Source organism: Prionailurus viverrinus, chromosome A2, assembly GCF_022837055.1.
Source record: "Prionailurus viverrinus isolate Anna chromosome A2, UM_Priviv_1.0, whole genome shotgun sequence".
Lineage (NCBI taxonomy): Eukaryota > Metazoa > Chordata > Mammalia > Carnivora > Felidae > Prionailurus > Prionailurus viverrinus.
In genome coordinates this window covers 2,433,323-2,445,675 of record NC_062562.1, presented here as the reverse complement: position 1 = coordinate 2,445,675, position 12,353 = coordinate 2,433,323, and the positions used below count along the sequence as shown (strand labels likewise).

General features: G+C 56.5%; 1 long non-coding RNA gene across 1 annotated transcript; it reads right to left on the bottom strand.

Annotated features, from left to right (window-relative positions):
* Positions 1–11,589: 11,589 nt before the first annotated feature.
* LOC125152505 (uncharacterized) lies at positions 11,590–12,106 on the bottom strand. Its single transcript, XR_007147224.1, has 3 exons — positions 12,058–12,106; positions 11,889–11,942; positions 11,590–11,663 (listed from the first exon to the last, which is right to left on the bottom strand). It is a non-coding gene; the product is annotated as an uncharacterized LOC125152505 (long non-coding RNA).
* Positions 12,107–12,353: the final 247 nt, after the last annotated feature.

Here is a 12,353-nt window from a genome sequence, read left to right as displayed (position 1 = left end):
GAGAGCCGCCGCTGGAAAACAGAACCCCCGCTTGCAGTCACATCCCGTGACAGGTGTCTGTGTCCTGAGTGGGAGCAGCCCCCAGCCTCTGAAAGGTGGCTCTCGGGCTGCAGAGTCAAGGAGGAAAGCCAAGTCCCCGCAGGCCTGGGTTCCACTCCATCCCTGACTCCTGGAAGAACCTGGAAAGAATAGCAGGAACAAAGCGTCCTCCCTTCTGGGCTTTCTGAGATGCTTCAGGAACTGGTATGGACAAAATTTCCCCTACAACCCTCCCCCGCAACTGTCCTCCCTCTGACTCTCCCTCCTAGTGGCTGGGGAGGGGACAGAACAGAATTCCGGCAACCGCAGTGCAGTGGCGGAGGGGAGCGTATCCCTAGAGGAGGCAGAGAATAAGATGTGCGAGTGTCAGGGAGGCCCCTTCGAGGAGGTGCCATCTGTGCAGAGAAAGGGAAAGGCGAGAAAGAGCCAATCGGCGGGAAGAGACTTCCAGGCCGAGGGAACAGCAGGTGCAACGGCCCGGAGGTGGGAACGGGCACTGCAGAAACGGAGAGCAGGCCAGGTGCACGGTCTTGTCCACTGAGAGCCTGGGCCACTTCCTGTGGCCAGTGATAAAGCTGGTTCTTGGAGCCTGCGTTCTCCACAATGAGAATGAGGGCTCGGACCCACAGCGGGGCTCAGTCCACAGTAGGTGCTCAATTAATGCACGCTAATGAAAGAAAGAACGAACAGAAGGGACCCAGAAGGGACAGAGGGGATCAGCCAGTCCAGGAATCAAAAACTCACATGCCCGCAGGAGCCTTCCACACAAAGACTCCCAAAATAAAAACACCCTGTGATGAACAGACTCGGTGGCAGCCAATTCAGCGTGAGGCCTCCTGCCCAACCCCTTTATATCTACGAAAGCAAAATAAAACAAAACAAAACTGAATTCAGAGCGTTTAAAGGACACGTGGACGTTCTCACAGCTCATAATTAAGCTGGACCATGATGAAAACTTGTCTACCGAGTGCAAACCATATGCTTCACACACATACTCTCCATAAATACCCAAAACTCTCACGAATAAATACCGCGCCCCCCCCCCCCAATTTGTTATTTTAACTGACAAGAAATCAGAGGCTCAGAGAGGTTAAGGGATTCACCTAGAGTCACACAGTGGTAAGTGGCAGAGACTGGCTTGGAACCCCGTCTGCCCGGCGCTGAGTCTTGTATGGACGCTCCCTTCAAAAGTTAAACTTTCCGTATTTTTGTAGCAAAGGAAACTGAGACTCCAAGGAGTGCAGAGGGTGTGTGTGTGTGTGTGTGTGTGTGTGAGTGTGTGATTTAGTACAGTCAAGAGTTCTGAGACCCCAGGGGCGCCTGGGTGGCGCAGTCGGTTAAGCGTCCGACTTCAGCCAGGTCACGATCTCGCGGTCCGTGAGTTCGAGCCCCGCGTCGGGCTCTGGGCTGATGGCTCAGAGCCTGGAGCCTGTTTCCGATTCTGTGTCTCCCTCTCTCTCTGCCCCTCCCCCGTTCATGCTCTGTCTCTCTCTGTCCCAAAAATAAATAAAAAAACGTTGAAAAAAAATTAAAAAAAAAAAGAGTTCTGAGACCCCCAAATCTTAAGAATCATACCCACCGAGCTGATTCACGCCTCCAAACCCAGCCTGGAGGAGGCTCGGGTTCCCCGCCCCCACTGCAAGCGCTCCGTCCTCCCCCCACCCCCGCCCACACCAGATGTACACAGTAGGCGCTTAATAAGCGCTCCGACGGCGGCCACGGCGGCGGCTTCGAGAAGGCGCGACGGAGAGGGTCCCGCAGGTCCGCCCTCCGCGCCCAGCGACTCGGGGCCCGCCCAGCCCCCCGCCCCGGCCCCCGCGCCCCCGCGCCCCCGACCCCGCGGAGCTCTCCCGCCGCAATTACGGTAATTAGCTCGGCGCTGCTCGGCGCTGCGCGCCCGGGAGGGAGGAGGCGGGGAGGCGGACTTTGGCCCGGGCTGACCTGCTTCCGCGCGGGCCCCCGGATTGGTCGGCGCCGGGCACGTGACGCGCGGCGCGGACTTGTTGCTGGGCATCCCGGCGTTGCCGGGGCAACGCCCGCCGCGCGTCCTCTCCGCCGAGGGCCGCGGAGAAGTGGCTGCGCCGAGGGTCTCCAGACTCGGCGGGAGGCGAGGACGCGGGGCGGGGCGGGGCGATCGGCAGAGCGAGGCTGGCTGCCTCCCTCCCCCCCGCTCTCCCCGGGCCCCAGGCCTCCCCCCTCCCCCCTGCCCAGTCGCCCCAGGCCCCCACGGACGTGACATGCACGTGGGTGGTCACATCCCGAGAGCCAGGGGGCGCACGCGCAGCCACCACGCACGGGCCCCACTCCAGGGGCAGACACAACACAGACGCACAGAGCTTGCATTTAACAAGCAGTACTGACCCCCCCCCCCCCAACCGAGGTGTCACAGCATGTCCGACAGGGGGTGACGCTAGACAAGGCGGCAGGGACACAGTCCCTGTTCCCAATCCTTATCCTCACCCCAGGAGCCCCTGCACCTGACCACCCCCGCGTGCGGGGCCCCAGCTAACCGCTTTACCTGCGTTTCATCCTCATTACTCTCCTATACTGACCCCATTTTACAGATGAGGAAACTGAGGTTAAGACTAGGACCAGCACCTAGCTGGGAGAAGGGGCCTCCACCCGCAGGGATGTCTACGACAGCTCACGTCCTCACTGTATAAGAATTACTCTAATAATAATAATAATAATAAATCTAGCTATTGCCGCCCAATAGATTACCCCAAACCCCAAAACATACTGGCTTGAATTATATTATCTCATGGCTTCTGTGATTCAGAAGTTCAGGTTGGGCTTAGCTGGGTGCTGTGCCTCACAGCCTTTCAGGCTGCACCACGTGAGACCTGAAGGTCTGAGCGGAGAAGGATCCACTTCCAAACTCGGGGGGGGGGGGGGGTTGTTAGCAGGACTCAGGTTTTGGAAGGCTGCTGGCGGGAGCCTGCCCTGAGGTCTTTGCCATGTGGGTGTCCCCAACACGGTGGGTTGCTTCGGTAAATTTTTAAAAACGTTTATTTATTTTCGAGAGCGAGAAAGAGAGCGTGAGCCAGGGAGGGGCAGAGAGAGGGGGGGGGGGGGGGGGGGGAGACACGGAATCCGAAGCAGGCTCCAGGCTCCGAGCTGTCAGCACAGAGCATGACCAGGGGCTCGAACTCACAAACTGTGGATCATGACCTGAGCCGAAGTCAGATGCCCAACGGACTGAGCCCCCCCCCCCCGGGCACCCCGATTGCTTCATTAAACCGTCCAAGGCCAGGAGACAAGAGCCCTCGAGCAAGATAGAAGTCAGTTTCTTTTATAACCTAATCATTGAAATGTCAGCTCATTCCTTTGTGTGGGTTCATGTTGGTTACATGCATACGTGGATAAAGTGGCAAATATATAGAGAGCCACTAAGTTACAGTTTAGTGTACCTTGAAGTACATTCACAATGGAGGGCACCTGGGTGGCTCAGTCGGTTGGGCGTCCGACTCTTGATTTCAGCTCAGGTCATGATCCCAGGGTCGTGGGATCGAGCCCTGCGTCGGGCTCTGTGCTGAGCACGGAACCTGCTGAAGATTCTTTCTGTCTTTCCCTCTGCCCCTCCTGCTCCTTCCCTTTCCAAAGTACACACACACGTACATTCACAACGTTGTGCGGCCATCGCCACTCTTCCCGAGCATTTGCGTCACCGCACACAGAACTCGTCAGGTGCCTCTTCCGCGTGGAATCGCACTGTGTTTGTCCTGTGGCGTCGGGCTCATTCTGCTCAGCATGTTTGCGAGGCTCATCCATGGTGGAGCAGAAGTCAGAGCTTTGACTCCTTTCTAAGGCTGGGTGACGTTCCCTCGCTTGTTCAGCCGTTCCCGGACACTTGGGTTGTTCCTACCTCTGGGGTACTGTGCCGCGTGCTGCTGTGAACCCGGGAGAGCAAGTACCCCAGCACCCCATTGCCTTGACGATGTTTCGTTTATTAGAAGCAAGTCCTTTCTAATGCACAAGACAGAGGCTTAGGGGAGAGGGGCTGCTTTAGGTTCGGGAGTGGTCAAGGGAGGGTTTTCTGAAGAAGGAAGAGACATTTAGGCTGAGATGATGAGCCAGAGATCTGACAACTTGGTGGAAGGATAACCCAGGCGGGGACCCAACTCCTGGAGGCAGGAGGGAGCTTGCGCTTTGGGCCCCGGGAATGCCAAAGCGGCTGCGGGGCAGAAGGAAGCGGGCTGGAGGGCCTGGGGGTTCCCCCGGTGTCACCACGGCGGGTGGAGGCTCCCATCTGTCCAGATGTGTCCACGTTTTTGTGAGAAGTAAGGGAGACGATTCATTTTCAGAAATGCCAAAGAGGCGCTGTGCTGTGTAATTAACAACAGCGTTACAACCTAGTGGAGATGTGGGCGGACCCTCCCCCCAGGGCACGCCCAGACCCTGGAGGGCTGGTTCACTTCCGGGTTCCTCCCTGCCCTCCCTCCGCGCGTCTCGGGCTTGTTTTCACAGGGTTTGCAAGGAGCACGCGCCAAAGAAGCAAGCGGGGACTGAAAGAAAGTCTCTGGGTCAGCTCCGGAATCGTACGTTTGTCCCAGTCGGGCTACTTTTTGCCTTACGTGGACATAGGCGACTTCCGGGTAAGGCTGCACCCTCTGCCGGTATTCAGCCAATGAGGAGCCAGGGGAGGGACCAGTATGCTGGGAGATAAATGGTCTGCTGCACACCTGCTCTTGCAAGAACGTTGGTCAAAACCTCGCCTCGCTGTCCGTGTCCCTCCTTTGATTGGGTCAGGGGGTTGATTTCTCACAGTTTTCCAACTGTTCTGGAAGCTGATACAGGTGCAGAGGAGGGGAGACGCGGATGCACTGTGTCTATTGTGGTGAAAACGGAACACGAAATTTGCCACCTTCATCATTTTAGGCACGTATCTCAGTAACGTTGAGTACGTTCACGCTGTTGTGACCCAGAGCTCCAGAACTTGGTCAACTTGCAGAGCTGGACCTGGGTCCCCATGAAGCAGGGACTCCCCGCCCCCAGCCCCAGCCCTGGCCCCCCCCCCCCCCGTCTGCTCTCTGTCTCTGTGGACCGGGACTCCTCTAGGGACCCCCTGTGAGTGGGATCCTACAGAATTTGTCCTGTTGCGTCTGGCGTCTCTCACCACGCAGCGTGACCTCCGGGTTCATCCGCGCGGTGGCAGGTGTCAGCATTTCCTTCCTTCTCAAAGCCAGACGCTCTCCCACCGTGCGCAGAGACCACGTCTTGTGGGTCTAGTCTCTGATCGGCGCTTTGGTTTGCTCTACCTTTAGGGCCGCTATCCACAAGCCCCCACCTTCGGTTCCTTCCTGTTACACGCCCACAGCTGGAATTGTGGGATCGCGCGATAATTTCATTTTTAACGTCTGAGGAAATGCCAAACGGCTCATACTATTTTCCACGGTGCCGTTTTACATGCCCACCGACAGGGCACAAAGGGCTCCAGTTCCTCCGCATTCACACGCTCTCGTGCCGTTTCCTGCTCTTGTGGTTTATTTGGTTGGTTGTTGTTTTTATTTTTATCCTCATTGGCGTGAGAATCGGCTGCCTTTTGTATCAGAGTCTCGTGTGGTGAGTTTGAAAAGCTTGGAGGACAAGACGCAAATGAATACTGGGGGACAGCTTTGGCCATGGGAGGGGGGTTACAGGCTCACATCACAGGTTCGGGGTCATGGGGAGGGAAGGCCAAGAGGATTATGGGGTAAAAATTCAGAGAGGAAAGCCGGTGGGAGGGCTCCTTGGGGAGGTATGATATTGTGATTTTTTTTTTTTTTTGGTGAGTTTGTTTACTTGTTTTGAGAGAGACAGAGAGAGTGTGAGCAGGGGAGGGGCAGAGAGAGAGGGAGAATCCCAAGCACAGAGCCCGATGTGGGGCTCGAACTCATGTAACCGTGAGATCCTGCCCGGAGCCGAAAGCAAGAGTCAGAGGCTCAACCGCCTGAGCCACCCAGGTGCCCCGGGATATTGTGATTTTCAATGAGATGATCTAGATCTGGGTCTAGAGCGAGGTGCGTTTCGTCTTTCTCCCTGTTCCGGGCACCGAGCTGCTCAAGCCCTTGGAATTTCCCAAATAATAAGAGTAATAAAAGTGAAATGAATGTCTTCACCCAATGACCGATGATTTAATCAATCATGCCTACATAATGACGTCTCCATATAAATTCCCTAAAGTCTGGGGTTTGGAGAGGTGGGTTGGTGAGCGCTCGGGGACACTGGAGGGAGGGCGTGGCAGCTCTGGACCCTTCCCCGTGCCTCGCTCTGTGGGCCTCCTCCATCTGACTGTGGCTGAGTGTATCCTTTTATACGAAGCCAGTAGTCTCAGTAAACGGTTTTTCTTGAACCTTGGGAGGTTTTCTTGAACCAGAGAGCTGGCAAATGATCCAACCCTCGGTGGGAGTCTTTGGAACTCCCGACCTATACACACAAGTGACAACCTGGATTTTTTTTTTTCTTATTTCTTTTTGAGAGAGAGAGAGAGAGCAGGGGAGGGGCAGAGAGAGAGGGAGACACAGAATCGGAAGCACGCTCCAGGTTCTGAGCCGTCAGCCCAGAGCCCGACGTGGGGCTCGAACTCACACACCGTGAGATCATGACCTGAGCCGAAGTCGGATGCTTAACCAACTGAGCTACCCAGGCGCCCCGTATGATACATGATTTTACAGAACGACGGTGATTCAAGCCATCCACAATGAGATAAAACACTCCGCATGGACACAGCTGAGGCCCGAGAGAGGCCAGCGAGTCCGATGTCACTTTCTAAGCATCTTTGAGCCTCGGGTCTCTGCTGGCACGGGGTTGAGATTCCCCAAGCTGTGCTCACACACTCCACTTGCTGCCCAGACAGGCCCCCCGGAGCACCGCCACCCCGCCTCATCTGCGGTGTCCCCGGTGGGTCCGGGAGAAGAGGGGCTCAGGTTTCTGCTCAGGGCAGCTGTCGGGAGGCCCCCGGGCAGGTGAAAAGCTTGGGAGTGAGGCTCCGGCAACGGAGATGGAACCTGATAATCCCGTGTTGCTCTCGTCCCTCGCAGGGTGTCCCAGCTCACCTGTGACAGCCAGCTCGGGGACCCGGGACACAGGGAGCCTGGGCGGGGGGGGGGGTGTCTGGAGACATTTCTGGGCTGCAAGGACCCTGGTCTGTGTCACCGGAAAGGAGTCAGAGCCGGGTCTCCGCACGCGTAACCCACCTTCAGCCCCGGACCGCCACACCCCTCCCCAGCCACGGAATTCATCTCCGTTTCTCCAAAATAACCTGCCGTGTTGTCTTTCCATTATTCAGCGAGCGCATGTTCCCTGCAGATAATTCAAAAGCCGGGGGAAAACAACAAAGAAAATAAAAGTCACCCACGACCACCCCACGGCAGGGAGTTGTTGCCAGAAGTTTCTAACATCCTCCCCCACTCGTCCCTAATATATCTGCTCTCCTTCGTGTGTTTACCAAAAAGGGAATGGTGCAGCACATTGCTTCCTTCGTAGACGGAGAACATCTTCTCCTGCCTCGAAATTCTCTCCTCTGCTAGCTCTCCCGGTTCAGCTCTCCCGCAGCATAAGTGACGTGCACCCCGTCATTGGACATCTAGGTTGTTCGCCGTTGGGGGGGGCGAAGCGACTTGGTAACCAGCTCTTCGGGACCGCGTCTTTGTACAAGTTTGTGGAGGCAGAATTGTCCTGCCTGTAAATGTGCTCATTTAAGGCATTTTAAAAAATTGTTTAAACATTGTTTTTAGCACATTCATTTTTGAGAGAGAGAGGAGAGAGCGAGCAGGGGAGGGGCAGAGAGAGGGGGAGACACAGAATCCGAAGCAGGCTCCAGGCTCCGAGCTGTCAGCACAGAGCCCGACGCGGGGCTCGAACCCACGAACCGAGAGATCATGACCGGAGTCGAAGTCGGACACTCAACAGATCGAGCCACCCGGGTGTCCCTTAAGGGACAGCTTTCTTCCACCCACAGCGGCAGGGCAGTTGATAACTTCATTATTAACTCCAATGCGATTTGTGAATAAAGGCAAAGAGGGCCAGTGAGTTCACGCTTGATATGGAGGAAAGTGTAGTGTGATGTCGGTAAGCACGTAACAGGTGACCAGGGCGGGCTTCCCCGAGGAGGCGATGTCCGAGCTGAGACCGGAGAATGCATTGGCACAGCTAAGAGAAGCAGTCAGGAGAGCATTACTGGAGGGGGGGCACAGCGTGTGCAAAGGCCCTGGGATGCATGCAAGGGAACGTGGCCCAAACTGGCTGCAACCGGGCCTGTGTGGAGCAAAGCGAGTGACAAGGGTCCTGGTTGGAAATGTCACTGGAAGGACCCTGATTCTGATACCAGCTGAGACCAAGCTGGGTGTGGGGGTGGGGGTGGGGGAGTGGGGACCGGGGTTGGAAACAGAGGAGGAGTCAAGGGGGCCTCGCAAGATTCTGGCCTGTGAGGCAGGACAGGTGGTGGTGAGGTTTGATGAGGGCGAGGTTTAGAAGATCTGGAGCACGAGTTCAAGTTTGCATGCACTGAGGTATCTGTTAGCGGGGGGAGAAGGAGGGGGCGCTGAGGAGGGGTCAGAGGTCAGGCGGGAAGTGGCCGAGAGGCTGGGCTAAAGGAGAAACTCGGTCTCACAAGTACCCCAGAGGGACAGGCAGAGTGAGGAACAGGGGGCCTAATGGCCTGAGCACCTGCTTTGGGGTCCGGGAGAGCCACCCCAGGTCCCCCCCACCCCCAGCCGCCAGCGGGATCCCTTCCTCCGACACCCGAACAAGCACAGAGCCTGGAGAGGGGACTGCGAGGGCTCCACTCGCGGGCCTCAGTCCAGCTTTATTTCTCTTCCCTTCCAGAAGTTTGAATACATTTCTCTACCTATTAGATTCAAAGCCAGAAAAACGTCCACCGAGGCGGCAAATGTGTTCTTCAAACACCGAGAGACAGAGAGAGAGAGAGAGAGAGATGGGGAGGGGAGGGGAGGGGAGAGAGGCAGACAGCATCCTCCTGAAACCATGGTGACCAGTATGATTTGGAGGGGGGGGCGCTGATGATATTAATCATAATTCCCTGTGTGGATTTTTCCAGCATGGGTTATTGTATGCGCAAGGCCGCGTGCGTGTGTGCGTGTGCGTGTGTGCGTGTGCATCTGTGTAGGTGTCTGAACGTGTAAGACTGCATGGATTGCAGGCATGTGGCTGCGCGTGCACGAGCGGCACACGGATCTCACTGCTCACGTGTGACTTTTACACGGATGTTCAAAGCTGGGTGTGGACGCAGGAGTCCCGCGCGCGTCTGAGCGGCCCCGCACAAGCATGCGTGTGCTTCGCCGTGTGCCCCTGTGCATCCGGGGGCGTGACGGTGCACGTTTGCGCGTGCACTCGAATCTGCTTGCGCGTGCGTGTGCACGCAGCGCTGTGGGAGCCACCCGCGGGCTTGGGTCACGCCTGAGCAGCCCCAGAAGTGTGTACCCACACATGTCGCTGTGTGTGCTCGAGGGGAGCTGAAAATAAAAACCTGGGAAGCGAAACCCCGTGGTCTGGTTGACAGTCTCCTACCAGAGTCGGTTCCCCGATTTAGAGAATGTGCTAGAGTTTTGCAAGATGTTAGGAGGGGGGAAGCTGGGGGCAGGGAACCAGGGACGGCTGCCCTATTTTTGCTACTTCCTGTGGCGCCTATAATTATTTCCAAAAATCAAAGGTTAAAAGACTGGGGGGGTGAGCAACAGGAATTTCACACGTTTGTGTCTCCTCAAGACAAGCAGGAGGAAAAGGGGGGGGCAATGGTAAGCAGCTAACCTGTGATTTTTTTTAAAAGTAGGATTTTCACCGAGAACACGGTCGGTGCCCCGAGTCTCCCAGGTGGAGGGTGGCCATCCAGGTGCTGTGCGTGTGTGTGTGCGTGCGTGTGTGTGTGTGTGCGTGTGTCGGGGGCCGGAGGTGGGAGGTGTGGCGTGGGAGGCTTAGATCCTGCGACCCAGGCAGGTGCAGTGGCGTTATCAGGCATGTGGCCGTCTGGTGACCCAGGAGGACGTGGCGGGCCTGGGAACGCGTACAGAGTGAATGGTGAGTGCGTGGGACTTCCCAGGCGAAGGGGAGGAAATTTGATCAAGGTGGAGTTAAAAAGGCAGCGGCCTCAAATCCCTTGGGGCGCGGGGAGTGAGGGGCAGAGCAGCTGATCCCCTGGGTGTCAGTTGTCGGACCACCTGCCTCAACGGGGTTCGCCCCCCACCCCAGGGTCCCAAGCTTAAAGGGGGGCAGGGAGAGAGGCAGAGACACGGAGGTGCAGAGGGGAGGGGCAGGGAGGGAGAGAGACAGAGCCCAGGCAGAGCAGAGAGAGACAGAGAGACAGGGACAGAGGGAGAGAGAAAGAGAGACGAGACAGAGAGAAGCGGTCCAAGCATCTTCTTCCTCGACGAAGCCATCGTCTGCTTGCTTCAAAGGACCGATTAGTTAGTCCATTCCAGGGCATTCTCTCGGCAAGCCAGTAATGTATCAGTTACCTGTTGCTGTGTAACAAACCACCCCCAAAGTGCAGAGGCTTAAACGACAACAATTTCTTATTTGTCGTGATTCCGTGGCTTGGCCGGGGGACTCTTGCCTGGGCTCATTCGTGCGGCTGCAGTCAGAGGGCAGCTGAGCTGGGGCGCCTGGGTGGCGCAGTCGGTTAAGCGTCCGACTTCACTCAGGTCACGATCTCGCGGTCCGTGAGTTCGAGCCCCGCGTCAGGCTCTGGGCTGATGGCTCGGAGCCTGGAGCCTGTTTCCAATTCTGTGTCTCCCTCTCTCTCTGCCCCTCCCCCGTTCATGCTCTGTCTCTCTCTCTGTCCCAAAAATAAATAAAAAAGTTGAAAAAAAAATTTATAAAAGGGCAGCTGAGCTGGGCGGGAAGGTCTCAGCTGGTCCCATCCAGTGGTCTGGGGTCTTGTGTGGAGGTGGACGGGCTGGGACCCCTCTCCCTCTTACTTGCCTCGCTGCTGGGGGCCGGAAGCCTAGAAACTACAGTTCCCAGAATCCCCTGCAGCTGAGCTCGGGAGGCCATTAAGTTCTAAGTCAGGGAGCACATAGTCATGCCATGCTCCATGCAGAGGCTGTGTTTCTGTTCTTCTTCTTTTTTTAATGTTTTATTTATTTTTGAGAGAGACAGAGACAGAGTGTGAGCGGGGGAGGGGCCGAGAGAGAGAGAGGGAGACACAGAATCCGAAGCGGGCTCCAGGCTCCGAGCCATCAGCACAGAGCCCGACGCGGGGCTCGAACCCACAAACCGCGAGATCATGACCTGAGCGGAAGTCAGATGCTCAACCCACTGAGCCACCCAGGCGCCCCAACCCAGAGAATCTTAACCGATGTAATAAGGAAGGTGAAATCTGCACGGGTGACTGTTTTACACAGAATAGAGCAGAGAGTCTTGTTTAAAGACCATAATTTCCGTGACATCAGGCTCCCAGCTCAACCAAAGCAAAGGACAGTAACACCGCAGCCACACTGAACGGCAGGGCCAGAATAGCCCTCAAGAAACCACATCTGAACCACCACAAGGTAAACTGAGTCCAGCAGGGACGGGGGCTGGGCCACACAGTGATGCCAGATGAAGCTCTTTTCCTGCCGGTGGCCGTGGAGGGGGGGGGAAGCTGTGGGAGGGAACGGTAGGCAATTTCTCTGAGTGCAGGATCGTTACTAGAATAGGGATAAAAAATGAGTCATTAGCAAGATTGAGAGGCAGAGCTTTAAAATGTCGCCGGTCCGGGAAGAGCCAGCTATGAGAAAGGATGGAGAGATGTACAGACGTCAGGGGAGATCGTGGCACGGACAGTGCTTTTTTCCAAGCCCTCCACCCGGTGTCTGATGTTGCCAAGGTCACAGGCACAAAAATGACTCCTGTTGTCCTAGACGTAGACGTACCAACAGTTACACTACGTCACATTGGACCAGGTCACGCGAGATCTCTGGTTGTGCCTGTGGTGGAGACAAGGAGATGTCAGAAACCGAGGGGTGTATCGGTTAGGGAAGGTTACACGCGGTAACAAACATCCCCCAGATCTCCGTGGCTCAAAAGTGGCCCAAGATGCACCTCCTGCTTGCGTTCACCCCTCTGTCGGGGTTTGGCTGAGGATGTCTTGCGTCCTCCACCGGTCGGTGGAGCCACCGCCCCCTCCGACTTGCCGGTCACTGCAGCTGAAGGAAAGAGGCAATGTGACCAGTGGTACCCTGGCTGTAGAAGTTTCCGTCCGGAGGGGGCACGTGTCACTTCAGCTCCCATCCCCACGGGACTTCGGGGGGAGCAGAGAAGGACAGTTCCGCCTGGGAAAATGACCAGACATCTTTTTTGGGGACAGCGTCAACGGTTAACTGAGGGGATGGGGGAAG